Source organism: Tachyglossus aculeatus, chromosome 21 (assembly GCF_015852505.1).
Source record: "Tachyglossus aculeatus isolate mTacAcu1 chromosome 21, mTacAcu1.pri, whole genome shotgun sequence".
In the NCBI taxonomy this organism is placed as follows: Eukaryota; Metazoa; Chordata; class Mammalia; order Monotremata; family Tachyglossidae; genus Tachyglossus; species Tachyglossus aculeatus.
In genome coordinates, this window is record NC_052086.1 from 57,827,568 (window position 1) to 57,855,036 (window position 27,469).

General features: G+C 45.0%; 1 long non-coding RNA gene across 1 annotated transcript; it reads left to right on the plus strand.

Moving 5' to 3' along the window:
* Positions 1-37: 37 nt before the first annotated feature.
* LOC119942702 lies at positions 38-25,389 on the plus strand. Its single transcript, XR_005455391.1, has 3 exons — positions 38-104; positions 24,812-25,098; positions 25,332-25,389. It is a non-coding gene; the product is annotated as an uncharacterized LOC119942702 (long non-coding RNA).
* Positions 25,390-27,469: the final 2,080 nt, after the last annotated feature.

Consider the following 27,469-nt stretch of genomic DNA (forward strand, 5'->3'; position numbering starts at 1 on the left):
CAACAGCCTGGCACAAGAGGCATTGGGTTGCAATGTGCGGCCCTTCTTCCAGCTGAGAGCTCGAGCAGAGTATGCGGGGAGCAACAGCAGCAGGAGGGCTGATGGTATTTGCTCTGCTTTTAAAGGGAGAAAACCAACCTGGAGCCTTAGAACTAAAATAAGAGTTCACTTTTGAGCTCTCCCTCTCTATGTACATAAAAGAACCTTTTAATCTAGACATATAGAATATATATTTATTGGAGGTGCCTATCCCCGATGGGCTACTGGATGGGGTTGAGACGGCGAGGTTGGAGGGCATTTACAAGGGCGATAGGATGAAGGAAAAGATACCTTGAGATTTTTGAAACTGTTAATGTTTGACTCTGGCGAAGACATATAAATATTTCTGCCTCTGTAAGGAGCAGACACATGCTTTGACATGTCTGTAGTAGCTTAATGGGGGGGCCTAACTCGGGTTTGAACTCGGGGCTGCGCTCAGAACGCTTGGTAAGAGCTCTTCACATTTTCAAGGTCATCGTGTGTTACTGCAAAAGCTTCCCACCGAATTGTGAATTCAGCAGCATTTGCTTGTGTCCTTTCTCCTAGGGAAAACGCTCCCTTTAATCTTTTATTTGTGTGTGTGTGTGTGGGTCTGTGTGTGTGTGTATGCATATTTGATTCAGGTTAGCTGAGAAGAAGCTGAGCATGCAGTGAAGCGGAATTTGGGTCGCTAAATCTTGCATTTGGAGTGCTCTCACCAGGGGTGGGGGAGGTGGTAGGGGGGTGTTCCTTGATTTAAAACTTGCGCCGATTTCTTTCTTCTCTTCTTTTCCCTGGCCGTATTTCCTTTGCCTTTCAGGTTCCCTCCCAACAGCATGATTTTTTTTTCCTGTTTCTAGAGAAACCCGTGCATATTCTTTCCGTGAGTGGGGGGGTTCACTCTTTCTTATTGTGAATGAGCCCTCTGGGCAACAGCATTATTAAGCTGGGGTGCTTTCGGTCATCTTCCTCCATTTATACTTCTCCCTTTAATGGTTTTACAGGAGAATGTGCTGCAGAGCTCCAGGTTGGCTATAAAATATTACAAAATGTTCATTTAAATGCACAACATGCAGGCAGCTCCTCCCTTAGTGGAATTAATTGGAATAGATTGCATTATATATTTTTTTAACCCAAAAGCTCGCACATGAAGAGAAAATGTTCAAAGAGTATTTTGGGGAGTGTCCCGGTCCAAAAATAAAAATTTATATGATCAGGAGGGATTTTTTTTTAATTAGGAAAAGGAAGCCAAATTACATCATCCCTTAAACGACTGCAGAGCAGCTTGTTCATCAGATTAAAAAATAATGCACGCAAGAGAATCGGGGGGGGAGGGGAGGGCCAGGGAAAGAGGGAAAGGCAGGTTCTGTTTTGCTGAAGTTTTTAAAGGGATGGAGTGGTAACTGGAGAGAGGGGATGCGTGGGGGAGAAGATCAAGTGTCTGGCTGGGGAAAGGAGCGCCTGACTCCTCTGGAAATTGTCCCAGCTCCTGCTGGACTCCCACAGGCTGGTGGGATAGGGGATTTAAAAGGACATTTCTGCCCATATGGTGTGTATTAACTAGCTCCTTTCTAGTTGTAAAGAATAATTTAAAGCTTTTTTGCCTTTTTTTTTTTTTTTTTTTGCATTGACAAATGAACATCTGGGCTTAATGCTGCCTGGCCCTATCAAAGCATTTTTCCCTGAACATTGTGTCCATTTGTGGCAGTAACGGTTCCCCCTCACCCGTCCTCATTTGAATAGGTTTGCAATTATATTAAATGCTCATCACAAATGTTCCTTTCCATCTTTTCTAGCTGCAAGGGATTTTTCCCCCTCTCCTTTCTCTCTTCCCTCCTCCAACCCCCTACTGTCCCAAACCTCTTGCCTTTTGATGTTATCTGTCTCCTCAATACAGAACGATGTTAATTCTTTTTATAAAAATTGATTCAATTGTATTTTTCTCTTTGCTCCCTCCTTTTGTGTGGGTGCTTGAATGTTTTTTGAAAATGTAAATGAAAAACACTCTGCCTCTTTGGGATAAAGGGAGAAATTGTTGTCTAATTTCATCCAGCTCAACAATTCCCTATCACTTTGTGAATTTCCAACCATAATTAGAGACTTTTCCAAACAAACAAACAAAAACCCCAACCTCTACCAAAGCAACTCTCTGACCAGACCCCTAGACAAGGGCTATGGACGTTCTCACTGACATCTGTGGATCCCAAATTGTTTAACCTCTGAAGGATAGAAGCAGATTTCTCCAGAGCTCTGTAGCTCCGAATTCAAATCTAATCAGTTCCTCCTGTCTCAGCAGGAAAGCGGATAGCGGAATCATAAAGACAGTTGAGAAGTGCACGAGCCCATTCATTATTTATCAAGGGACCACAACCTCCTAATTGAGGTGGTCACATCTCCTTAGAGATGGTTAGTTAGTTCTGGTATTTATGAAGTGCTTACTATGTGCCGAGCTCTGTGCTAAGCGCTGGCCAAGTGACGAAGATAATCAGATGAGACGCAGTTCTGGGTCTACCATGGGCCTCTCAGTGGAAGGTAGCAGATTTATAGCTGTTCCTCTAGTTGTGAGCTGCCGTATGGCCAGCAAATCATCTTGGTTCTTCTGGCCAGTGCTTTACCAAAGCCTTTTAATTGGGCCCCACCTGGAGAAGGCCAGAGCTGAGCAGCCCAGTGTGCTTGAAGAATTGAGATTCCTTTCACCAGGCCTTGTCTTTTTTCCCTTGTAGGGTTAACCTGAGACACTGGACACTGTTTAAAAACCCCATCTGCAATCCTTAAAGCCCATTGGCCTAACCTAATATGTAAACGGGAGAAGGATGGGTATGCAAAGAGCCCGCTTCTCACTTTTTGAGGTGGGTAAGCAAACCAATCATATTTCGCCAGTTGTCTGCTGCTGCTTGGAAATTGCCAGGAACTTCGGAAAGCTAGCCGTGGCCCTTGCTGAGACCCGGCATCATCCCTTTAGTCCAGGGACCAAATTATCCCTCCTAGTTGGGATTTTCCAAAGCGGAAGAGGGCTGAGTTCCTTACATACTATCCAAATGCCTAGATGCTTATTTGTTCCTGCCCCCTTGGGTTCTGTTAAAGTTCCTGTAGCAGAGGAAGTAGGATGCACTGTAAAAAGAAGGTAGAGAGGAGGAAGCTAACTGAGAGAGGAGGATAAACTAAAACTGTAACTTGCACTGATCTTGAGTAGTCCCAGCAGACTGATTTTTTTTTTTTTTTTTTTTTTTGCGGGGGTGGCGTGCAATCCTACATCATTTTAAAGTAGAAGAATGAATAACTCTACATTCCTCCCAGGAAACTGGTTTACATCACTTGAGTCCAGCTCCCTCCACCCTCTAAATACACCCATTAGGGTGTCTGAAGTGAAGCCAGGTAGGACTCAAAGTTCCTCCTAAAGCTCAGTTCCTCCAAAGCAGGTGACTCTCAAGTTACACTGAACTTGCCAGTGACTTAGATCAACACCTTTCTCCCCAGAAACGAGGGACTAATATCTGAACCGAATAAATCATCCCCCTGCCTTGGTTGGAATGCATATGGACAGATGGGGGAAACTCTTGGATTCAGCTTTCAGGTCTTGAGACCATGAAGGAGGCAGGGAACCATTAAAAGCAATAACCGTGGCATCAGTTACCCTTTATTTTTGAAACTGGAAGGGGACCCAACTGATCAACAGTAGAGATAAGGACTGGAAGTAAAGGGTGAGAAAGTATAAGAAAAGAGCAAAATACTCAAACTAGAAGGGAGAGCACCAAGCCCTGTTAGACCCCTTCTCCACCTCTTCAATTCCCAACCCTTTATGCTTTTCTTGGGCCCTCTCCCATTGGTTCCTAGAAAAGACCTGTGTTATCAAAGAAAAGTGAACAGCCCCTGCTTACCTACCGCCTTTCTGGATAACAGGTACCTCCTGGAAACAGTTAGTCATCTCAGATGCCTTGGTTGAATTACACATGGTCTTCCTGCTTAGTGTTAATTTATCCAACACTTGCAAGGTGGCTAATTTTTGCCAATATATGAAGCTCCGTGAGCCCGATTGCAGTGGCATTTTTGCTTCAGTCAGTCAATTGATCGTAATTATTGAGCGCTTAGCGTGTGCAAAGCACTATACTAAGGGCTTGGGAGAATACAATGCAACAATAAACAGACACATTCCTTCATCATCATCATCATCAGTCGTATTTATTGAGCGCTTACTATGTGCAGAGCACTGTACTAAGCGCTTGGGAAGTACAAATTGGCAACATATATTCCTTGCCCACAATGAACTTAGAGTCTAGAGGGGGAGCATACATTAATATAAATAAATAAATTGTGGATACATACATAAGTGCTTTGGGGCTGGGTTGGGGGATGAATTAAGGTAGCAAGTCAGGGTGACACAGAAGGGAGTGGAAGAAAAGGAAAAGAGGGCTTATTCAGGGAAGGCCTTGAGGAGATGTGCCTTCAGTAAGGCTTTGAAGGGGGAGAGAGTAATAGTCTGTCAGACATGAGGAGAGAGGACGTTCCAGGCCGGAGGCAGGACGTGGGCAAGAGGTCGGTGGCCAGATAGATGAGTCTGAGGTACAAGACCCCTTTGAAGGATTAAATGAATCAGGTTCTATGTGACAATAAGGAAAGACTAGGCCCTCTGGACCGAAACGACCTGTGGTCAATCCACTGTGCCTTTGGAGCAAACAGGAAGCAGTTCCCTTGGTATCCAGCGGCAGACCCTCTGAGAAGGACCTTTGTGTCGAACAGATTCAGTTTGACACTACTCAGGCCAGAGAGTTTAGGGAGATTCTTCCCTTTTTGTATTACTCCCTTCTTCTCACAGACCAGCAGTGCCTCCTGCAGAGAGGAGTCAGTTTCCATTCATTACTGAGCAAGGGCCAGCTTCACTGGTGAAAGGGGAAAGTAAAGAGGTGGAGAGAAGCCTGGCATAGTGGAGAATCAGTGTGGCCTAATGGATAGAGCACGGGCCTAAGAGAAGGACCTGGGTTCTAATCCTGCCTCCTCCACTTGTCATCTCCGTGACCTTGGGCAAATCACTTCACTTCTCTGTGCCTCAGTTACCTCATCTGTAAAATGGAGATTAAGACCGTGAGCCCCACGTGGCACATGGATTGGGTCCAACCTGATTAGCTTGGATCTAGCCCAGTGCTTTGTACAGCGCTTGGCACTTAGTAAGTGCTTAACAAATACCGTAAAAAGAAAAATCGAGGCTTTTATCATCCAGTAAAAGGCAATGAAAAGCACTGCCCATTGCTCCTCTAGTCTGTAAGCTCACTGTGGACAGGGAACATGTCTACCAACTCTTTTGTACTGTACTCTCCCAGATGCTTGGCACAGTGCTCTGCAAACAGTAAGTGCTCAAATAACATTGACTGATCGATCTTCTCAGATGAAGTGCCTTTTACCTTGGATTCCCATTCAACAAAGACAGAGGAGTGGCAACTCCTTGAGGACAGAAAATTCTTCTCATTTCTATTGTATAGTCTCTAATATAGGGCTCTGCGCACAGTAGAGATTTCACTCAATCAATCGATTGTACTTATTGAGCACCAAAAGCAAAAAGCACTGTACTAAATGCTTGGGAGAGTATGGTAGCACTAGTGGAGATGATTCCTGCCCTAGGGGAATTTACAATTTGGAGGGGGGACAGACACTAAAATAATTTACAGATAGGAAGAAGGAAGAGAAAAAGGTACATGATTTAGGGCATAACGAGCAGCGTGGCTCAGTGGAAAGAGCACGGGCTTTGGAGTAAGAGTTTGTGGGTTCAAATCCCAGCTCCGCCACTTGTCAGCTGTGTGACTTTGGGCAAGTCACTTAACTTCTCTGTGCCTCAGTTCCCTCATCTGTAAAATGGAGATGAAGACTGTGAGCCCCCCGTGGGACAGCCGATCACCTTGTAACCTCCCCAGCGTTTAGAACAGTGCTTTGCACATAGTAGGTGCTTAATAAATGCCATTATTATTATTATTATAAGCAATAGGGTATGAAAATATGTACAAAAGTAAGTAACCAAATGCAGAAGTGGTAGTTATGGGGGGTATAACCTGGGCAGATTAGAGAATAGTCAGGGAAGACCAAATTTGAAGAGGAAAGGAGTTCCAGGCTGTGAAGGAGGGGGACAGCAAGAGGTTGGTGGTGGGAGAGATAAGAATGAAGAACAGGGAGAAAGTTAGTTTGGAGGAAGGAAGAGTGTAAGCTAGGGTGGAGTGAAAAGAGCGAGTAAGTAAGGAGAAAAATGATTCCATGCCTTAAAGCCAGTGTTCAGTAGTTTTTGCTTGATGTATAATTATAACCATTTGAAGTTTTTGAGAAGTGGAGGAGATATGTGCAGGGTAACATTTTGCAGGGAAGCAGAGTGAATTGTGAACTGGAAGACAAAGAGTTTGGAGGCAGGGAGGCGAATATAGTAGTCAAGTTGGGCTAAACAACACCAGAACCAGTGTAGTGGTTGTTCAGCTGAAGAGGAAGAGGCAGATCCTAAAAATGTTAAGGAGGATAAGCCGACAGGTTTTGGTGACAAACTGAATATAGGGTTGAGAGGGAGGGAGTTGAGGATAATGCCGAGATTCGGAGCCCAAGTAGGATAGTGGTTTTATCAACTGTGAAGAAAAAGTTAGGAGAACTTCTGGGAGGAAGGGTGAAGAGTTCAATTTTCGACTTGAGGTGATGGCAAAATGTCCTTGTCAAGATGTCTTAGAGGTAGAAGGTTCTCAATAAATGCTGTATTTGGGGAGGAGAAGGAAGATTCCCAAAACTGATGGACAAAGTAGGAGGAACAAAAAAAGACTGGTGGTAAAATTTTGCTCAATTTTTGAATCAAGTTCTCCCTTACTTTGAATAGCAGTCAGTTCAGGTGCCTGTTACGTTGTCAGCAATTCCAGCTCTGCACACAGTAAGCACTCAATTAATACCATTGATTGATTGATTGGAAACTAGGACATAGAAGTTGTTTGTATATGTTGGCATCTTCATCTCTTGCAATCCCAAACTAAATTTACATGTCCTAAAATAAAGGGGAATATTGAGATCATTTAAAAAAACACCCCGAAAAACAAAAACCCCACATAATTTAAGTGAAAGGGCATCCTAGTTTTATTGAGGATGTTGTTTCTCTCAGGTAGCATTTCTCTCTCAAGTTGTCTCTTCTTTTGGCCAGTTGTTTGGGCTCTTACTGTATGCATGTTGTGTTTGGATTCCAGAGATGATTTGGCTGTCTCTGGATCTCAGCAGGGTATTTGTTGTTTCTGTATTAGTGCTGAGTTCAAGGCAAGACTGCCCAGTGATTCATTTCATTGGCCCCTACTCTATTTTTTTGGCTCTCCTCTATTCCAGGCCCGGAAGGGAGTGATGACGAACTTGTAAAGGAGAAGCAGGCACCTTGACTGTCTCCAATAGACATTAATCTTAGTCTTTTAGGCCTCTTAATACGAAAGGACCAGAACACTCAACTCAGAAGCAAGTCACGGGGCCTGCTGGTGAATGAAGTTGGGTCTCTTGAGGAAGTGATCCAAGACCATACAGCAGTAGCCCCTTAGGAAATATTCCTGTTTTTGCTAAGGGACCTTTCTCATCTTCCACACTGTCTGTTGAAAATCTTTGACCACCTGGATGGGGGTCTGTTGAAGGAGAGACATGGTCATGGGGTCACTTTTCCTATCGGTCAGTCACCATATTCATTCTTCTTTAGAATATTTGTTCATATTCACTTCTTTTGGAAATAGGCTGTTGGGAGATCACAGGCATCGCCTCTGAGAGAATCTCAGAAGACAGATCTGCCAAGTCCTGTTCAGAAAAGTGAAAAATGTCAAGTGTTTTTGCATGGTTGGAGTGGGATCAGGAAGAATGGAATGTTCCCTAGATAGGGAGTGAAAGCTCCATGCAAGACTTTTGAGCATCTTTGGGATTCCAGAGAGCCCTCTGTGGCTGCTTTGATTCCCAGAGATTTTAGCTGTCCTGGGGGAATCCACATGCTTGACATATGGAGTCCCTATGGGTCCCTGTTCAGAGAAGAAGCATGGCGTAGTGGAAAGAACATGGGCCTGCAAATCAGAGAACTTGGGCTCTAATCCCAGCTCTGTCACGTACCTGCTGTATGACCTTGGGCAAGTCACTTATCTTCCCTGTGCCTCAGTTTATCTGTAAAATGGGGATTCAATACTTGTTCACCCTCCTACTTAGATTGTGAGCCCCATGTGGGACCAGATTATCTTGTATCTGTCCCAGCACCTAGTACAGTGCTTGGCAGGGGAGTTTAAACTTTCTGTACACTCTCCTTCATCCTGATTGCTTCCTCCCTAGCCCTTACTGCTGTGGGGCAACGGTCCTTGTTCCAGAATAGGGAGCCAACTGTCCTGTTGGCACTACATAAACTTCCTTCCTCAAGGACTGAATTAGCACTGCTTTCCTTTCCTACTCCCTTTCCGATGCAGCTCCTTACTTAATAATAATAGTATTTCTTAAACACTGTGTTCCAAGTGCTGTACTAAATGCTGTGATATATACAAGATGAATCAGGTCAGATGCAGTCCCTGTCCCACATGGGGGCTCACGATCTAAGTAGGAGAAACTATAGGTATTGATTCTCCATTTTACAGATGAGGAAACTGAAGTGAGGTGATTTACCCATGGTCACATAGCAGGCAAGTGGTGGAGTCAGAATTAGAACCCAGATCCTCTGACTACTAGACCTGTGCTTTTTCTACTAGGCCCCACTGCATTCCCTTACTTCAGCTGTAATAAGTGGGAGAGGGAAGAGGAAAGTCAGGAATGATGGGTAAGAGAGATGAGAGCACAGATAAGAAGAGAGAAGGCAAAGAAGGCAGGAGATGATATACGGGGTGGCGGACGAAGACAACGGAGGGAGAAAGAAAGAAAGAATGAAAAACATTAAGGAAGAGAGGGCTGGGGGAAAGACAGAAGGGTTTGAATGGTAGCCTATTCCCTCCGTGTTGCTAGATTCTGGCTTGGTTTCATTGAGCAGAGGTCACATCACTTGGGGAACATGGTCAAAGGAAACACTGCTAACTGATGGTGGGTATCAACCAGGGCCAAGTGTGGCTGCCCCTTTCCAGAGGGCAGTTGGCTGGGATAACTTGGGGGATATTGATAGCAGATCGTAGCCAGAGCAAGAGAATCACCTCCCCAAGTCAAGGTTCATGAAAGCCCCAAACCCTCCCCTTCCTGTGTGGTCAGAGGCTTAAAAGCACAGGGAAGAAAGATCAATAAACCAGAGTAGAAACCAAGCAGTTAAGGTACTTAGACATTTTATTTCTCCAACAAACCCTCAGCCCATTGTTTGACAGGCTGCAAGTAAAAGGATTTGTTCAGTTCTAACCTGTGGTCAAGGTAGATCTGTTTGAAAGTCCTTAGAAGGCAATTTTCTTTCCCTTTCACTGCAGAGGGCATTCAGTTCACTTCAGTACTTATGAAAGAGGGGTGAACAGAACTGCTGGCAGTGCAAGAGGGGGCTTGGGCTTCCTCCTGCTAGTTTTTCCTCACCTTTTTCCCCTAAATATGTAGGCTTTACAGTCCATCCATCTCCTCACCTTGATAGCATTTATGAGCTCCCTTTCTTCATTGTGGTCAGGCAAGGCCCTCACAAGCCTTTCTGGCTTCACCAGGCCAGGACCTAAGCTCCTTCAGGAACTTACTAACACATTGTGCTAATTAGAAAAGTTAAGTTGGAGGACTGTGGAGCAGTCAGGGGAAGCCTTCAAACCACCAGGACAGAGAGACATTTGCTTTACCTGTAGTTCCTCTGTACAGAGAAAGGAATCTCTCTTGGGGTCCAGGAGCTCCTCTGGGGCAGGATCTTGATCGAAGGTGTCCTGCAGAGAGGCAGACCCTCAGGATTGGAGTCTCACCTCAAAAATGGTGGATAGATGGACCTGCCCAAAGGAACTGGTAACAGCGGGAGCAGTTTGCACAGTGCCGCCAGCAGTCCCTCAACCCTGATGATCGTGTTCCTGCTACAAACTGAAATGCAATGAGTGGGAAGGTGGGCAGTAATGCAGCACATTTCAGAGTGCATTCAAAGTACAACACCCATTCAGGGCCAAAGTGACCGCAGGGCAGTGCCAAGGCAGTGTCGTTCCATCATAGCCTTAGTAGCCTCTTCAATCTCTTGATAACCACGGTAAAGGACTGACTTTTGCGTAGATAAAGACCTTACTTCAGAATGGACTTGGGGAAGGGGGAGGACTTACTGTATCTGGGACATCTTTTTCTGTCTTCAGCCCTGGGGATGGGTACGCTAGGGCCTGGGAGAAGGCACTAACACCTCTCCCCCTATGTCTCTGAGCAGGCAATGAAGATCACTGTGTTTTTTCCCATCACCAACACTGGCTGGTTCTGACCGGGTGAAAGTTTCCACCATCCTGGATTCCACTCTCTGATCCTCCATTTCCATTCCTATTGGATGAACCTGACTGACTCTTTCTATTCCTCAGATTATCCAAGCTGAACCCACCTCCCTACAATGTCTGCATTTTCTATCTCCTCTCTGGTTAGGGTAAAGCTCCGGATCTCTCACTCCCAGATTGAAAAATGCCTTTGAATTCTCAATTCTCAGTTCTTTCTTTGTCGCTGTTGAGCTCTATATCTTTTTGAAAGCCATGGGATATGAGATGCTTTAACTTAGGGGTTTTTAATTGTTAAAACTTCACTCTTCTTGGTTAAAGGCTGGTTCGAAGTTGATATCTGATCTGCCTGACACAGTCGCCCGTGTACATTCTCTTCATGTGACATCTTTCCCCCCACTAATTTGTGTCAGTATGTGTTGGGGTTTAGCCAGACCAATATTTTCCCTTCTCCTTTCCCAGTAAACCCTCTTTGATTGGACCACTCTGAAATAAAACACAAAGAGGAAAAGAGAGAGGGAGAGAGAGAGAGTATGTGTGTATATGTGGAAGAGAGAGAGTATGTGTGTAGGTGGGTGTGCACATGTATATGCATGTGCATGTGTTTGTGTGTCTGTGTGTGTGTGCGCGCACTGGGAGGGGCATTGAGGGAGGAGAAGATTGCTGGAAGGGAGCAGTGTTAAAATAAGTTGACCCTTTAATCTAGAGGTCATCTCTAACCCCTCATGTCACTGGGAGATGAAAAATAACATCTGGAGGGTAGATCTGGAAACCACAGCCTGGTGTCGGAGGTGGGTGAGATTTACGGTTTTTAATATTTGCACTATTGATTGCTTAGGCTTTCTCGGGGGTTGTTGCAACAAGCACAATTATGGCACTTTTGACAGAGGTGGTGATTTTGAAGATGTCAAAAAAAAAAAGGATAATACTGGGAAAGTAGCTTAGAGGCAATAACAAGCCCTGTGGAAAAGTTGAATCTGGGATTTTTTTCGTTTCTTTTCTTATCTGGTCCCCCTCAGACTGTAGAGCTATTGTCCAGAAGTACCTCAGGAGCTCTGTAATCCAACCTCTTCCCATATGGAGCTATGTAAAGAAAGTGCCACCCCAGCCCCATGTGGAACCCTAATCCCATCCCTTCCCTCCCCACCCCCCATGGAGTTTCACCTGACCCTATGACCCCGCTCCAGTCCAGATCTATTCCTGTAACTTTCATTTTCCTCTCCAACTCCAGTGAGATGGAACCAGCTACCATTACCTCTGCCGTGACAAACCTGACTGCCACGGCCATCCCCTGCCCTTCCTGGGGCCTGATGGTCCCTAATCCCTGTGATCACCAAGTCAGGGGGCCAGGGTTGAACTGGGGCAGGAAGAGGAGAGAGCAGGAGTGGTGATGGAGGAAAGGTGGGCCAGGAGAGCTTTAGTCCCTCCTTCCTTACCTCCCCCTTTCTCGTCCGCTGCTGCCACTACCACCTGGTCCAGCCCCAGCGCCTTGACTTTGCAGACCCAGGAGTTGGGGGCCACTGGGCCCAGGAGAGCCGGGAGGATAGAATTAATCACAGTTAATGGAGGAATAAGAAAGAAAAAGTTACAAAAATAGATTTAGAATGGAGGTGGCTTTTTGGAGAAAAGGGCATGTTCAGGGCTTGCAAAGATGGGTCAAGAAGATGACGAAAACAGAGCAGGTTAGGCTAGGAAGGCTGGGGGGCTACTTTGCTTGCATTGTTAACTTGCTGTGGGCAGGGAACATGTCTACCAACTCGGGTATATCATACTCTCCCAATTGTACAGTGCAATACACAGAGTACTGTATTGTACAGTGCTCTGCACAGAGTAAGCGCTCAATCAATACGACTGATTTGCTAAAGTGGAGATTTAATATGCCATTACCTCAAGGAGATGGGATTTCCAACCTGCTGTTGAGGAGCCAGCTTTGGTCTTTCAGCTCCCTCCACCTTTGCTCCCACTCTGGAACTCCATCGGTGTTCCAGTTCCTGCAGCTCAGAGCGTGATCCACGGAGGGGTTTCCTTCCTGACCCCCAAGCTGGGGTCTGTCCTATGGGGACCATGATACTGATCCCAAATGAAGTAGTGGCGCTAAGCGAGGTTTCTCTGCACCCCTTTGTAGTCGTCCCAACTGGAGCCCCATCTGCTCCTACTACAGTCCATCCCACACACTCCACTCCTCTAGTGCCAGCTTACTCACTACTTTCTGATCTCATCTATCTCATCACTGACCCCTTTGCCACCTCCTCCCCGCGGTCTGGAACTCCCTCCCCCTCTATATTCGCCAGACCGCCATTCTCTCCACCATCAAAGCATTATTTCTCTCCACCTTCAAAGCGTTATTAAGGTCACATCTCCTCCAAGAGGCCTTCCCCAATTAAGCCCTCTTTTTACCTGCTGACCCTCCCTTCTGCATCATCTGTGTAGTTGGATCTGTGACCTTGGGCATTTGATATTTGCCCCACCCCACAAGACTTATGTAAATATCTTTAAATTATATATTATAAATTACTCGTTTATATCAATATCTGTCTCCCCTTCCAGACTGTTACAGACAGGGAATGTGACTTCTATTTCTGTTGTATTGATTTCTCCCAAGTGCTTAGTACAGTGCTCTGCATGTAGTAGGTGCTCAATAAATACCATTGATTGATTGATTGATTGCTCCCACTACCTTGCCTGGAAGACACGCGATGCAGTGGAGGTGGAGGTGCAGTGGAGGTGATTAGGAAATGTTGGGGTGCTTAAGGTTCAGTGTGGGGCCTAGCATAGGTTTGGACTAATTGTGCTTAAGACTGGCCATTTTGGGCGGGAGTCAGGGAGCTGGTTAAGTAGTGAAAAGCAGCATGGCCTAGTGGAAAGAACATGGGCCTGGGAAACAGGGGACCTGAGTTCTAATTCTGGCTACATTAAGTGCCAGCTGTGTGACCTAGGGCAAGTCACTTAACTTTTTTTAACGTTATTTGTTAAGTGCTTAAACTCTGCCTGCCTCAGTTCTCTCATCTGCAACATGGGGATTCAATACTGTTCTCCCTCCTACTCAGACTGCGAGCCCCATGTGGGACCTGATTATCTTGTATCTACCCCAGCGCTTAGTACAATGCTTGGGACATAGTAAGTGCTTAACAAATATCACAATTATTATTAGTATTAGTGAGAGGTTAAAGGGGTGGATCCTTTAGGAAGAAGGATTTAGGTGTCTTAGATTGTACTACTGCTGAGGGATAGGGGTTGTATCTGTTTCTCATCTGTGTATTTTCTCCCAGCACTAAGTATGGTGCTCTGTACAGAGTAATTGCTTATTATAAACGATTACAACTACTATTACTACCCCAGTATGGGAGTGTAAGGACAAGCCACAGCAGGAAGCCATCCGAACTTCCAGAACATTGGGGTTGGGGTGGCCGTGACTCTGGTGACTGTTGGATTCTGAACAGCCCCATCTGAGACGGGAGAAGCACGTTCCTCCTCCTTTAGCCTCCACATTCTGTGGCTTTCACCATATTTATTGTCGTCCTTGCCTTTGATGTTTTTGTGCTTTTCATCTTTCCTTAGGTCCCCTTTGCCAACTCTCCCCTCCTTATTCTCAGATTGTGAGCCCCGTGGAAGCCTGGGGCCAGGCCTAATTTTCATACCACTGATTAGTATAATACTTTACACAAAGAAGGTGCTGAATAAATACTATTGCTACAGCACTAATCATGTGTCAGGAAAACTTCTTTTTTCCCTTTCTAACACTCATTTTCCTCCCGCAAGCTAAAACTGAGTTTATGCTCGTAGTGTTTCACTTGGAGGTGACACCTGATATACCTACTATCCTTTCTCTGTTCGGCTGTTTTGAAAATGGCCAAGTCTCTCCAGCTGCCCCTTTATTTCCCGAGATCCTTTCTTTCCTCCTGAACATAATGCTGTGGTACCCACTTGGCCCACCTCAATTCTCTAACTCTCTCACTTTGTCTTCCACCTGGATCAATCAATCAATCAATCGTATTTATTGAGCACTTACTGTGTGCAGAGAACTGTACTAAGCGCTTGGGAAGTACAAGTTGGCAACATATAGAGACAGTCCCTACCCAACAGTGGGCTCACAGTCTAAAAGGGGGAGACAGAGAACAAAACCAAACATACTAACAAAATAAAATAAATAGAATAGATATGTACAAGTAAAATAAATAAATAAATAAAGAGATTAATCATGAGTATTTATTGTGCCCTTGTGATAAGGATTTTGCCATGGGGGTAGTCTGCACTGTAGGAACGGCCTTCTCCACTCAATCAGCTCATCATTTTACTCCTTTCAATCCAAAATCATAGGAAAGCTTGACTTGAGAAGCAGCATGGTCTAGTGGATAGCGCACGGGCCTGGGAGTTAGAAAGTCATGGGTTCTAATCCTGGCTCAGCCACTTATTTGCTGTATGACCTTGGGCAAGTCACTTCACTTCTCTGTGCCTCAGTTCACTCATCTGTAAAATGGGGATTAAGACTGTGAGCCCTATGTGGGATGGGAACTCTGTCCAACCCGAATATCTTGTACCTACCCAGCACTTAGAATAGTGCCTGGCACATAGTAAGCTCTTAACAGATACCATTATTATTATTATTATTATTTTCATCCAGGAAGGCTACCAGGATTATGCCCAATTTGGTTATAAAAAATGATTTAATTACATAATTTAGATATAAGATGATGAATTAGGGAACATCCACTAGACGAGTCTGTTCTGATATAATCAATTGGTTTGAGTCGATTCTATGTAGGAAGAAATGGTTGTGGGCATGAACATGGCAGACAAGTCCCTTAAATTCTCTGAGCCTCAGTTGCCTCATCTGTAAAATGGGGATTAAGGCTATGAGCCCCATGTGGGACGGAGACTGTGTCCAACTTGATTACCTTGTAACTACCCCAGCACGTAGAACAGTGTTCGGAACATAGTAAGCACTTAATACAATAATAATAGTGATAATCAGTCCTGGTGAGATGCTGTTCAGTATCCCAGATGCTGTATAAACCTTTCTCTGCTGTAACATTGTACGGTACTTTACGCTTCTTTGTGGTTTTGCAATTTTACAGTATTCAGTACAGTAACGTAATAATGAGCAACACTGTTATAAAGCCCTTGCTGATGCTTGGCCTACTGGAATTTGTAGTAAAAATCATCTATTCCCAAAGCAGTAATTTCCATTTTTTTAAAGGTTACTGTAATGTGATTTTTCTATAACACAAGATTTTTCAAAAACACAGCCCCCCATTACAGGAGAACTTCTTGTGTACAGACCAGTGTGATGACACTCCCCCTATAGAGAAGAGTGTCGATAGATAATGGTATTTCTTAAGAAAAGGGTATTTATTGAGTGCTTCCCATGTGCCGACACTAAACTAGATGCTGGATGGACACAAAATAAACAATTCAGACCTGGGCCCTGTACCACAAGGAGCTCACAATCTAAGTTGGGGAGGGTAGACATATATAAAACAAGGATAAATTACAGATAATGGGAGCTACTAAAATTCAACCTACAAAAATGCCCTTCCTCCCAAGTTCTTTTAAACCTCAAAAAAACTTCTAAAAATAAAACATAAAAAAGAAAAAATGTATTGATTTTCAGCTCACAGAAGGCAAGCATTAGTCTTTTAAATATATCAATCAACCAATCAATGGTATTTATTGAGGGCTTACTGTGGGCAGAGTTCTGTACTAAGCACTTGGGAGAGTACTATAGAATTCCCTGCCCCAAAAGAATTTCTAATACCAGTTCTCTGGCAGATGATCGACAAGTCAGTGAATGAATGATATCTAGTAGTGAGGGAAAATAGAGAGGCATCTATTGCAGTGGTCATGTTTGACGTGAGAAAGGTCACATCCACGGTCTCAAGAGTGTAAAGGTGTGTTTCCTTTCATTAATGACTCAAAACAATAGGTCTCAGCGGAATATTCCCAGTTTCTCTTCATCCAATCCACAAATTTAGGAGGGAAGGACTTGGGCTTTCTCATTGTTCGAGAGAAGACTGCAGTATCTTCTCATCCCAAGCATGAGAACAATGGGAGGCTTAGATGTCAACAACTTCTGGAGTCACTGGTGATCCTGGAGAAAATCTCTCAACCTTGTTGTACCTACAGCCATTTTACAAAAATACCTAGTCTGAGCAGGTTCCTCACTGAAAACCCACCTGTCTCCCCTGATCCAAGTTTTCTTTCCCTTGGGAATGAACAAATGCTCCAAAGCCATGTTTTGAGTTAGCACTGTCATATTTCTACTTGCTGCCTACTACTCCATATTCTGTCATCTGGGTGAATATAAGCATTATGGATTAGTGGAGAGAGCCCGGAGCCTGGGATTCAGAAGGACCTGTGTTCTAATCCCAGCTCCTCCGTTTGTCTGCTGTGTGACCTTGGGCAAGTCACTTCACTTCTCTATGACGCAGTTACCTCATCTGTCAAATGGGGATTGAGACTGTGAGTCCCACATGGGATAGAGACTGTGTCCAACACGATTTGCTTGTATCCACCCAGCGCTTAGTACAGTGCCTGGCACACAGTAAGCGCTTAGCAAATACCGCAATTATTATTGTTATTATTATTATATAAGACACCCTTTGAAATAACATGCAGCTAATTGCTTTAAGGACTCAGCTCACTCTTTCCACTCAACAAATAACACAATTATTATTTTTTTATTATTATTATTATATGACACCCTTTGAAATAACATGCAGCTAATTGCTTTAAGGACTCAATTAGCTCACTCTTTCCCACTTATTTGTGTTCTTTTATTAATGAATCAGTGGCATCTATTGAGTGCTTACTGTGCACTAAGCTCTTGGGAAAGTACAATACAACAGACGTGATCGCTGTCCACAAAGAGCTTGTGGTCTACAGGTCTCTCTCTTCCCACTACACCCCAGCTTGCCCTCTTCATTCCTCTCAAACTGACCTACTGTCAGGGCCTACATCTAATCTCTACCACCAACTACCTGCTCAGACCCTTCCCCATCTGGACTCCCTCCCACTTCAGATCTAACAATCCCCAGCTGTCCCCATCTTCACACCTGAAATCCCATCTCCTACTGTACTCCCTCCCACTTAGGGCAGGGACTATGTCCGAACTGATTGACTTGGATCTATCCCGCACTTAGGACAGTGCTCCACATATAGTAAGCACTTAAAAATAAAACAGGAATAATAATAATAATCATAATAAGGCCTTCCCTGATTAATTTCTTATCTCCCTAGATAGGAACACTTATCCAGCACTTCTGAGCCATAAAAACACGTGTATACTCACAACCACCCACAACACTCAGGTACATATCATCATCATTGCTCTGCACACAGTAAGCGCTCAATAAATACAATTGAATGAATTGAATGAATGAATCATCATCATAATAATAATAGTGTCATTTGTTAAGCGCTTACTATGTGCAAAACACTGTTCTGAGCTCTGGGCCCTATTACTCTAAACTGTAAGCTCATTGTGGGCAGGAAATGTGTCTTTTGCTATATTGTACTCTCCCAAGCGCTTAGCACAGGGGAAGCAGTGTGGCTCAGTGGAAAGAGCCTGGGCTTTGGAGTTAGAGGTCATGGGTTCAAATCTCGGCTCCACCAACTGTCAGCTGTGTGACTTCGGGCAAGTCACTTAACTTCTCTGTGCCTCAGTTACCTCATCTGTAAAATGGGGATTAAGACTGAGCCCCACTAGGGACAACTGATCACCTTGTTACCTCTCCAGCGCTTAGAACAGTGCTTTGCACATAGTAAGCGCTTAATAAATGCCATCATTATTATTACAGTGCTCAACATGCAGTAAGCCTCAATAAATGTGATTAATTAATTGACTGATTGAGATAGGCCAAGTTTTGAAAGGTGATGATGTCTAACTCCTCCCCATCTACCAGAAGTTTGGCCAACTGGGAAGTGAAAACTGAAATGAGGAAGCAAGACGGAGAGAAATGAGGCGAAGCAAGGATGCCTTGGGAGAAGGTTCTGGGACAATTAGATGTAGCATTAAAAGTTGTCGACTGAAATTACAAAGACATTTCCGGAGAGTGAGTACGGGAGAGCTTAACAAAAAGGTGATGATATGTAGATACGGAGCCGGCAACCTCTACCTACACCATTGGTGTTCTCTCTGAGTTCTTGGCTTCAACTTTCCGCTCAAAGCTGAAAACTCAGCAGTAGTTGGTGAGCCCCGCTCCCTGGCCGTAATTGTAAATTTCCTGTACCGACTGGATTTGGTGAGGACGGAACCACAGTCTCGCCAGCAGAGCAAGACATCTCAGCCAAGCTCCTTGTCTTGGGGAGGCAGCCTGCCAGCTCAGAGCCGCCTCTCTGGTGGTTCAGCCGCTTGGCTTCGTGTGTTTTCTTTAGGAGACCGCCGCCAAGCTTCGGCCTCAAGCGTAGAATGGGCCTGTGGGAAACTGGGAGGGGAGGGGAGGAGAAAGAAACCGGGGGTTGTTCTTGGAGGGTCTTGGGTCAGCTCTAAACCTAAATTCTCCTTAGGCCGCATTCTAAGGGAAAGCGCCTGCTCCTTAGCCTATTTACGGTTGTCCCTGTTGGGACCGATTTGTGGAATGTAAATCACTGTCTCCAAATTTGCATTTATATCTCAAGCCAGTGGGATAGAGAGCTGCTGGTTTCTGGCCCTTCTCCTCTCTAATGTTCTTTGTAAAGTGGAGAAAGGGAGGTAAATAGAAAGAGACATTCCAATGTCATTGAAGTGTGTGTGTCTGTGTGTGTGTGTGTGTACTGCACAAATTCTTAGTGGGAATTTAAACTCTCAACCGCAACATTTGAATAACAACATCTAAGAATGTCTGAGTGGAACCTAACAAATGATGGGTATTGAGTTACAGACAAAATAAAGTCCTAATAGCTGCTATTTTAAACTCACTAATAGCACCCAGGCAGCTCTGAGGCCACTCCCTGTCTCGGTCCTTCGGCCTTCCTGTCACTGTAGTGGGACAGGTATGTCTGTAACATGGTTTTTACAGGGCATTTCTGGGTATGGAGGTAAATTTGAACCAATGGGTGGGGGAGTGGAGGCGGGAGGACTCAGAAATAGATTCCAGCCCTAAGTTTTAGAACTCTGAAGAGGAGTTGAGGCCAAGATGCTATCATTCTTGAAAATGCTAAGTACGTTGACTGTATTTTGTAGGCAAGATTAATCATTCTAAGACAAAATAAATGGCAAGACCAAATAACTCTTTATCACCTCCCCACCCCCATCCTATCCCACCTGTTTCAGCAACCAGGACCATCACTATAGGGGAATTTTACCCCTCTTTCCCTCTGCCTCTTCCAGTCTAAGTCAACAGTCTGGGATCTTTTTCTTGTACCAAAAAGGCACTGATATGAACTGTAATTGGTACTTCTTCTTTTGAATGTTTATGAAAGGTACCAGGTTTTGGTAAGCTTCCTAGTTTGTACCTAGGTTCAGCTTTAGTGCTGAAGAAAATCAAAGCCAGCAGATTTTCTGTTCTCTTGCCAGCCAAAGGGGCATTGTCCAACTCCCTTCTCCAGCAGTGGGTCTCAATTCTTTGGACCTTCTGTCCCTCGCCAGTGCTATGAGTTTTTCTTTTGTAAGTGTAGAAAACATCATCATCACCATTAACCACTTTTATTGAGTACCTACTGCGTGCAGATGACTGTACCAGGCATTTGGGCGACAATCTGAAATTGGGCTAGAGAGACCCATGCACGTTTGGCAGGGGTTAGAACTTGGCTGCTTCTACTCTGGCATAAAAACACCCCATTTAGATGGGAAACAGCTGGTGAACACTTACAATAAAGACCCCTGAGTTTGGTAGCGATACCTTGTGGGGAAAACTACCAATTCCCCGTCTCACTGGGTAGGTGACCAAATTTTTTTTGCGAAGTGCATTCATGGGCACCAACCGCATCCACCAAGGAAGTTCGAACTCACTTCCAAAACCATTTTTCCCTCCTCATACTCTAGTTCTGTCGTGCACAACATTTTCAAATGTAACTCAGCTACTAAAGCTCCATTTGGCTTATAATCTGGCCAGGCCCATGCTTGCCAAAGTCTCCCTTTCCCTGTCTTCTTGTCACTTGCCTGAAAAGATGTCATATTCTGCCTGCATCCAGGACTAGGTTAAGGTGGGTCTGAGGCAATGGAACCCTAAGTAGCTTCCCTGGACCTAAATTGGTCTCCTCCTTCACTCCCTCCCTCTTCAGAACTGTTCTATCAATCAGTTGTATCGATTGAGTGCTTACCGTGTGCAGAACACTGTGCTAAGAACTTGGGAGAGTACAATATAACAGAATTAGTAGACATTTCCTGCTCACAAGGCGCTTACAGTCTAGAGGGAAATACAGACATTAATATAATATAAATAAATAAATTCTGAATATGTTCATAAGTGCTGTAGGGCTGAGGGTGGGGTGAATAAAGGGTGCAAATCCAAGTGCAAGGGCAAAGCAGAAGGGAGAGGGAATAGGAGAAATGAGGACTGTCAGGGAAGGCCTCTTGGAGGAGGAGATGTGATTTTAATAAGGCTTTGTAGGTGGAGAGAGTGATCTCCTGTGAGACATGAAGGGGAAGAGAGTTCCAGGCCAGAAGCAGGACATAGGCGAGGGGTTGGTGACAAGATAGATGAGATCAAGGTACAGTGAGTAGGTTGGCAATAGAAGAGCGAAGTGAGCCTGCTAGGTTGTAGAAGAAAATCAGCGATGCAAGATATGAGGAGCAAGGCAAATGAGTGTTTTAAAGCCTATGGTAAGGAGTTTCTGTTTGATGCAGAGATGGATGGGCAACCACTGGAATACAGAGAAGCAGTGTGGCTTAGTGGATAGAGCTCAGGCCTAGGAGTCAGAAGGCCCTGGGTTCTAATCCCAGCTCCATCACATTTCTGCTGTGTGACCTTGGGCAAGTCACTTAACTTCTCTGGGTTTCAGTTGCCTCGTCTGTAAAATGGGGATTAAGAGTGTGAATCCCATGTGGGACAGGGACTGTGTCCAACCTGATAAACTTGTATCCCAGCACTTAGAACAATGCTTGGCACCAGTAAGCACTTAACAGGTACCCTGATTATTATTACTGGAGGTTCCTGAGGAGTGGGGAAACGTGGACTGAACATTTTTTCAGAAAACTAATTCAGCCAGCAGAGTGAAGTATGGACTGGAATGGGGAGAGACAGGAGGCAGTGAGATTAGCTAGGAGGCTGATACAGTAGTCGAGGCAAAATAAGATGTGTTGGATTAACGTAGTAACAGTTTGGGTGAAAAGTAAAAAGTGGATATCAGTGATGTTATGGAGAAGGAAACGACAGGATTTAACAACAGACTGAATATGTGAGTTGAATGAGGGAGATGAGTTGAGGATAATACCAAAGTTATGGGCTTGTGAGATAAGGAGGATGGTGGTGCTGTCTACAGTGATGAGAAAGTCAGGGGAAGGACAGGGTTTGGGTGGGAAGATGAGGAGTTCTGTTTTAGAAATAATAAGTCTGAGATTTTAGTGGGAAATCAAAATAGAGATATCCTGAAGGCAGAAGGTAGTATAGACCACAGAGAAGAAGAAAGATCAAGGCTGGAGATGCAGATTTGGGAATCATCCCCTTAGAGATGGTAGTTGAAGCCACCGTGGGAGCAAATGAGTTCTCCAAGGACGTGGGTGTAGACGGAGACTAGACGGGCACCCAGAACTGAACCTTGAGGAACACCCACAGTTAGCGGGTGGAAGGCAGAGGAGGAGCCCGCGAAAGAGACTGAAAATGAGCAGCCCAAGAGAAAGGAAGAGAACCAGGAGAGATCAGTGTTAATGAAGCCAAGTCTTCTGGTCATGCCCCTCCTCTCTCCCCAGCCCAGCCAGGGGGATTTGTAGCCTAGCAGTCGCACGAGAGGTACGAGCAGGAGCGAGGGTTCCTGATGGGAGGACCACTGTGTCCCCATTGGCGGCTTGAGAAGATGTGCATGGGCAGTTGCCCCTCCTGTTTAATGGTTGAAACAAATCTACCCACCACCAATAAGCTTAAAAAATTCTTATGGAAAAATCAAATGAAAAGGAAATTGCTATTGTTATTATTATCATGATTATTAGTATTATTATCGTGGTATATGTTAAGTGGTTACTATCTCTTCACCACTGTTAATACAAGTTAACTGTTAATACAAGTTAATCGGGCTGGATATAGTCCCTGCCCCTATGGGGCTCATGCCTAAGTAAGAGGGAGAACAGGTATTGAATCCCCGTTTTATAGTGAAATCCCCATTTTATATTGAATCCCCATTTTGCAGATGAGGAGACTGAAGCACGGAGAAGTTAAGTGACCAGTCTAAGGTCACATAACTTGAAAGTAGCAGGACCAGGAGAGAACCCTGGTCTCCTGTCTCTCAGGCCCATGCCCTTTCCACTATTCCTCTAGAATAGAAAGAAAAGGCAGCGCATACTGCATTTTTCTTTAGCCCCTGCCTGATTTTCTTTAGATCTGCCTTGAATCCTCTCCCACTGGCACCCTCCTCTCCCATCCCTCACCTTTGCACAGTCACCTCCCATGGTTCTTCACTCGCCACTCAACAAAATGCCCTTTGCTTGCACGTAATGTAAATAAATGGTTTACTTAACTAAATTAATTGGCCAATTATTTGACCATTTGTTTACTTAGTTTAGGTGTACGTTCAGTGTTTGTTCATTTGTCTGTATGGGTCTGTCAGGTACCTTTTGCCCTTCAGTTAAAGGTCTCAGAATTGTTGATTCCTGGGACTAGGCCTGGCTGAGAAATGGGGGGTCCTGATGATTACAGATTGGGTCTCTTGACAGTTGTTTAGATGCTCCCTCCATTTCTCTAGTGTTTCTTTTCCTGGGTTTCTTGGTTGTTTTTACACTTTATTGAGCACCAGTGAGTCCTTATTATCTACTCTGAGATTCCAGATTGCCATTCTTGGGCATTCCCTACAGAGGGAAAACAGAGCCTTGGCCTTTGTTGTCTCTCTTGAATGGTATGTTCCCAAGAGGCGGGAACAGTGAATGCTTATTGTTTTGTGGAGTGACCAGTTAGCCCCATGTGATGAGGATGATGGTGGTGATAGTAGACAAAATGAAGAACTGTGAGCCCCATGCAGGACAGGGACCATGTCCAACCTGATTATCTTGTGCCTACGCCAGAGTTTAGTACAGTTCTTAGCACATGGTAAGCACTTAACAAATAACATAAAAATTACAGCTATTATTATTATTATTATTAACAATCTAAGACAACACCTGGCTCAGACACTTAGTTGCCTGGAAGCAAGGGCAAGCCCAGATACCTTTAAGGTCCTTTTGAGCTCTGTGTTTCTAGGATCAAAGCTACACATCCTTGACACTGTAAGTAGAGGCTCCTGAAAACCTGTTTCCTTTTCACCCATCAATCCTGTAGGTTTCCAGAGCAGAAGTGGACAGGATGGCATTTTTCCAGGATGTGAGCATGACACATTTTTTTCAGTGTTTCCTTTGGAGATGTCCGAATCCCTGAGCAGCCAACTCTTCCCTGAAGAGGCCTGGCTGCCAGCATCCACAGACAGGAATGAATTCTGGGATAGGTTGGCTCCTGACAAAACCGTTGGTTATGGGGAGAGACACCAAGAAAAACTTACAGATAGAGTATGCTTCTCTGCCAAAGTGGACCCTCAGCAAATACTGCTGGTGATACTGGATCTAGTTCTGCCTGCTCTTTACAAAATGTTCTTTCTTGTGCTTCCCCTTCACCTTCCTCCCCCAGCTCCAACGTTTGCCCACCTCATCATTAGATGTTTTGCTTTACTCTGCCCAGTAATTTTGTTCTTTTCCCAAAGGAACTGCAGCTTGTCTCCTCCGCCAATTAAACCTCAAGATACGCTTCCTCTGACAGGGATTTGGGGCCAGATAATCCCCGGTCACTCCATCCTGGAATGAGAGGGGAAGATTAAGGAGTTTAGTGTCCCCAGGAGGGTCTTCTGAATCAGTACACCTATCACAGATAATAGCAAAGGGAAGAGTGAGGGACATCTTAGGGGGCTAAGGACTTTCATTCATGGGGAATTCCTGATGTGTCTTGGGACTGGAAATGGGGTTTCCAGCCATTTTCACAGTCCCACCTCCTTCCAGTCAGTAGTCCCCTTGGGTCAGCTTCAGAACTTCTGAGGTTCTTAGAAGAGGTTGCAAGACTGGGGATGATTTTGCATCACTGAGTTGCAAACATATGGTATTATGCTGGATTACCACGCATACTGGCAGGGAAGTCCCAAAGCAAATATCAGGAGGCTGAGGAATGACCAGGTATCAGTGTTCAAATGTCTGAAGTTGACCAGTTTTCTTGATATTCAGGAGGAGGAAATGGACCTGAATTGCAGCGAGGGATTTGGGCTAAATCTAAATCTAAGAAGTATCCATTTAGTATGGTTTCAGTGAGACTGGACCAGATCACTAAAGGAATTATGGAATCTCCTTGATATTCTAGGTCTTTAGGGGAATGAAGACACAAATCTGCACGAGGTGATTTGGAGGCATCTTGGAAGCTGGAGAATGGAAGAGATAACTTCTCGAAATCAGTTCCAGTTCTAGGATCCTGTAAATCAACACAATCTGCTGACTGGAAGAGAGCAGCCTCTGCCTTCTCCATCTGCTTGCTTAAGCCCCCCAGAAGTCAGCAGCACTGGGTCAGAAGTCAGGGACTTGGGATGCTTACAGCATGCTCTGTGCCTCCCTCTGGGGATTCGTTTGAAGCAAGTCTTCATCCTCAAACAGGTCTGACTTTTTCTTTTACCTCTCTCTGGTAGCTCATTCCACTGCCCCTTTCTCTCATTATATACCTGAGAAAGAGAGAGACAGAGAAAGAGAGAGAACATCTTGAGATTCTTGGAAGGAAAGGGCTCTATAAACACCAAGTCAATCTGATTGTTCCAGGAGTTGGGTTGGGGAGGTCAGAGGTCAAAAGCTGGCTAAATTATGAGATTGAATGTTTCTTCTAATTCAAACAGGAGATGACAAGAGGCTTTATCAGTAAGTATCCACCTTACCCAGAAAACCAGGAGTTGGGTATGTTTACTTCATTAGTAAAATCTTCTATAAACTATATACTAATGCCCTGCCAGCCAAATCCCTCTCCTGCATCTCATGCTTTGTAGAGTCCAGTTTCTTTATCTGCTTCTAAACAGGATTTATTATCCACATGACTTCCTGTGCTTTCTTTCAGCACGCTCTATTTCTCCGCAAGAACCATAAATCAAAGCTATTTGTTTCATTTTGCTGCCGCCACCACCCACCCTGGGCTCTGGGAAGCATGCAGAGGGGACCCCCTCAGCGAGCTACCGCCCAGGTGGGAGGGACCTCCCCACCCCAAGCTCTCTTCTGGAAGGAAGACAGCAGAGGAGAAAAGTTGGGAGGGGGATGAGGAACTGGGGTCCCCCTTCCCTGTAGTTCCCACAAAGAATGTGGTTGTGTTAACAGTCCTGCGCGATAAGGGGCATCAAGAGTTCATCTGGTCCAGGCACTTACCTCCAGGCAGACTTAACACCTAAATCATCCAAGGCAGATTGGTGCACAGAACCTCGCCCTGTGTTGCCCTTTGCTCCCAGGGCTGTCCCCTGTCAATATTTGGCCTGCGTTGCCAGGGGTCATCTGTATCCTAAGTTTTGGAAGGCAGATTTCTGTGCCCCTGGGGGTGACTGCACAACCCACCCGGGTCCCCCTCGCCCTCTGGACTTCCAAACGGAAGCACGTGCGGGGAGGCTGGAGGGTGGGTGGGTGCTCACGATTCGGCCCACCCGATCTCAGTGCTTGAGGGGGCCCCTTTGGCACCCCAGAGTGTGGCTCCTGGAAGCAGCCCTTCACTCCCACCTCTGACCCAACTGGCCCTGCTGCTGTAAAAGACTAAAAATAAACCTGAATGAGCCGAACATCTGTTTACACTACAAGGGGCCCACTTTCTCAGTCGACCTGCCCACAAAGATGGATTGGGGAACTGGGTTTGATGAGGAAAAGCTCTTTGGAGCTTCTGACCCACGGGCATCAGGTAAAACTAGATTGAGTCCTCGCTTAGGTATTGCTACTGAGGAGTTGTTGGTGTCAAAAACAAATTCCTGCTCCTGGCCTGTTACCTTTTTTTGGAGGTTTTTTATGGTATTTGTTAAGCACATACTGTATGCCAGGCACTATTCTAAGCGCTGAGGTAGATAGAAGTTAATCAGGTTGGACACAGTCCGTGTCCCACATGGAGCTCACAATCTTAATCCCCATTTTACAGATAAGGTTGCTGAGACACAGAGAAGTGACTTACCCTAGGTCACACAGCAGACAAGTGGCAGAGCCGGGACTAGAACCCACGTCCTTCTGATTCCCAGACCCGTGCTTTATTCATTCATTCATTCGATCGTATTTATTGAGCGCTTACTGTGTGCAGAGCACTGTACTAAGCACTTGGGAAGTACAAGTTGGCAACATATAGAGACAGTCCCTAACCAACAGTGGGCTCACAGTCTAGAAGGTGCACTTATCCACTAGGCCATGCTACTTCTCACCCTATATTCCAGCTTTCTGGTAAATTGTCCATTCTTTGTGGACAGAGATGTGACTCACTCTTCCTCCTTAACTTCCCAAAAGTTCTAGTGCAGGGTTCCGCACACAGAGCTCACTAAGCCCTCTCAGTCAACTGATCAGTGGCATTTACCGAACACCAACCGAATGCCGAGAACCGTACTAAGCTTTTGGGAGAGGATTTCTTTGTGACTCAGTTCCACTCTCACTGTCACTCAGTCGTATTTATTAAGCGCTTACTATGTGCAGAGCACTGTACTAAGGCTTTGGGAAAGTACACTACAACAACAAATTCCCCTGTCACATATGCCTCAACCAGGGCTGAATCCTTCCCAACATTCTAAAAGATGAGAAGGCCACAATGCTGCCCATATTTATATCCATCCTAGGTCAGAGCAGAAACTGAATTTCTGCCAAGCATTTCAACATTCCTCCATGTGAAAATCTTGTGGACAGGGAATATGTCGACCAATACGACAATTCTGTTGTATTGTACTCTCCCAAGTGCTTAGTACAGTGCTCTGCACATAGTGAGCGCTCAATAGATACCATTGATTGATCGACCAACTGTTATATTGTCTTC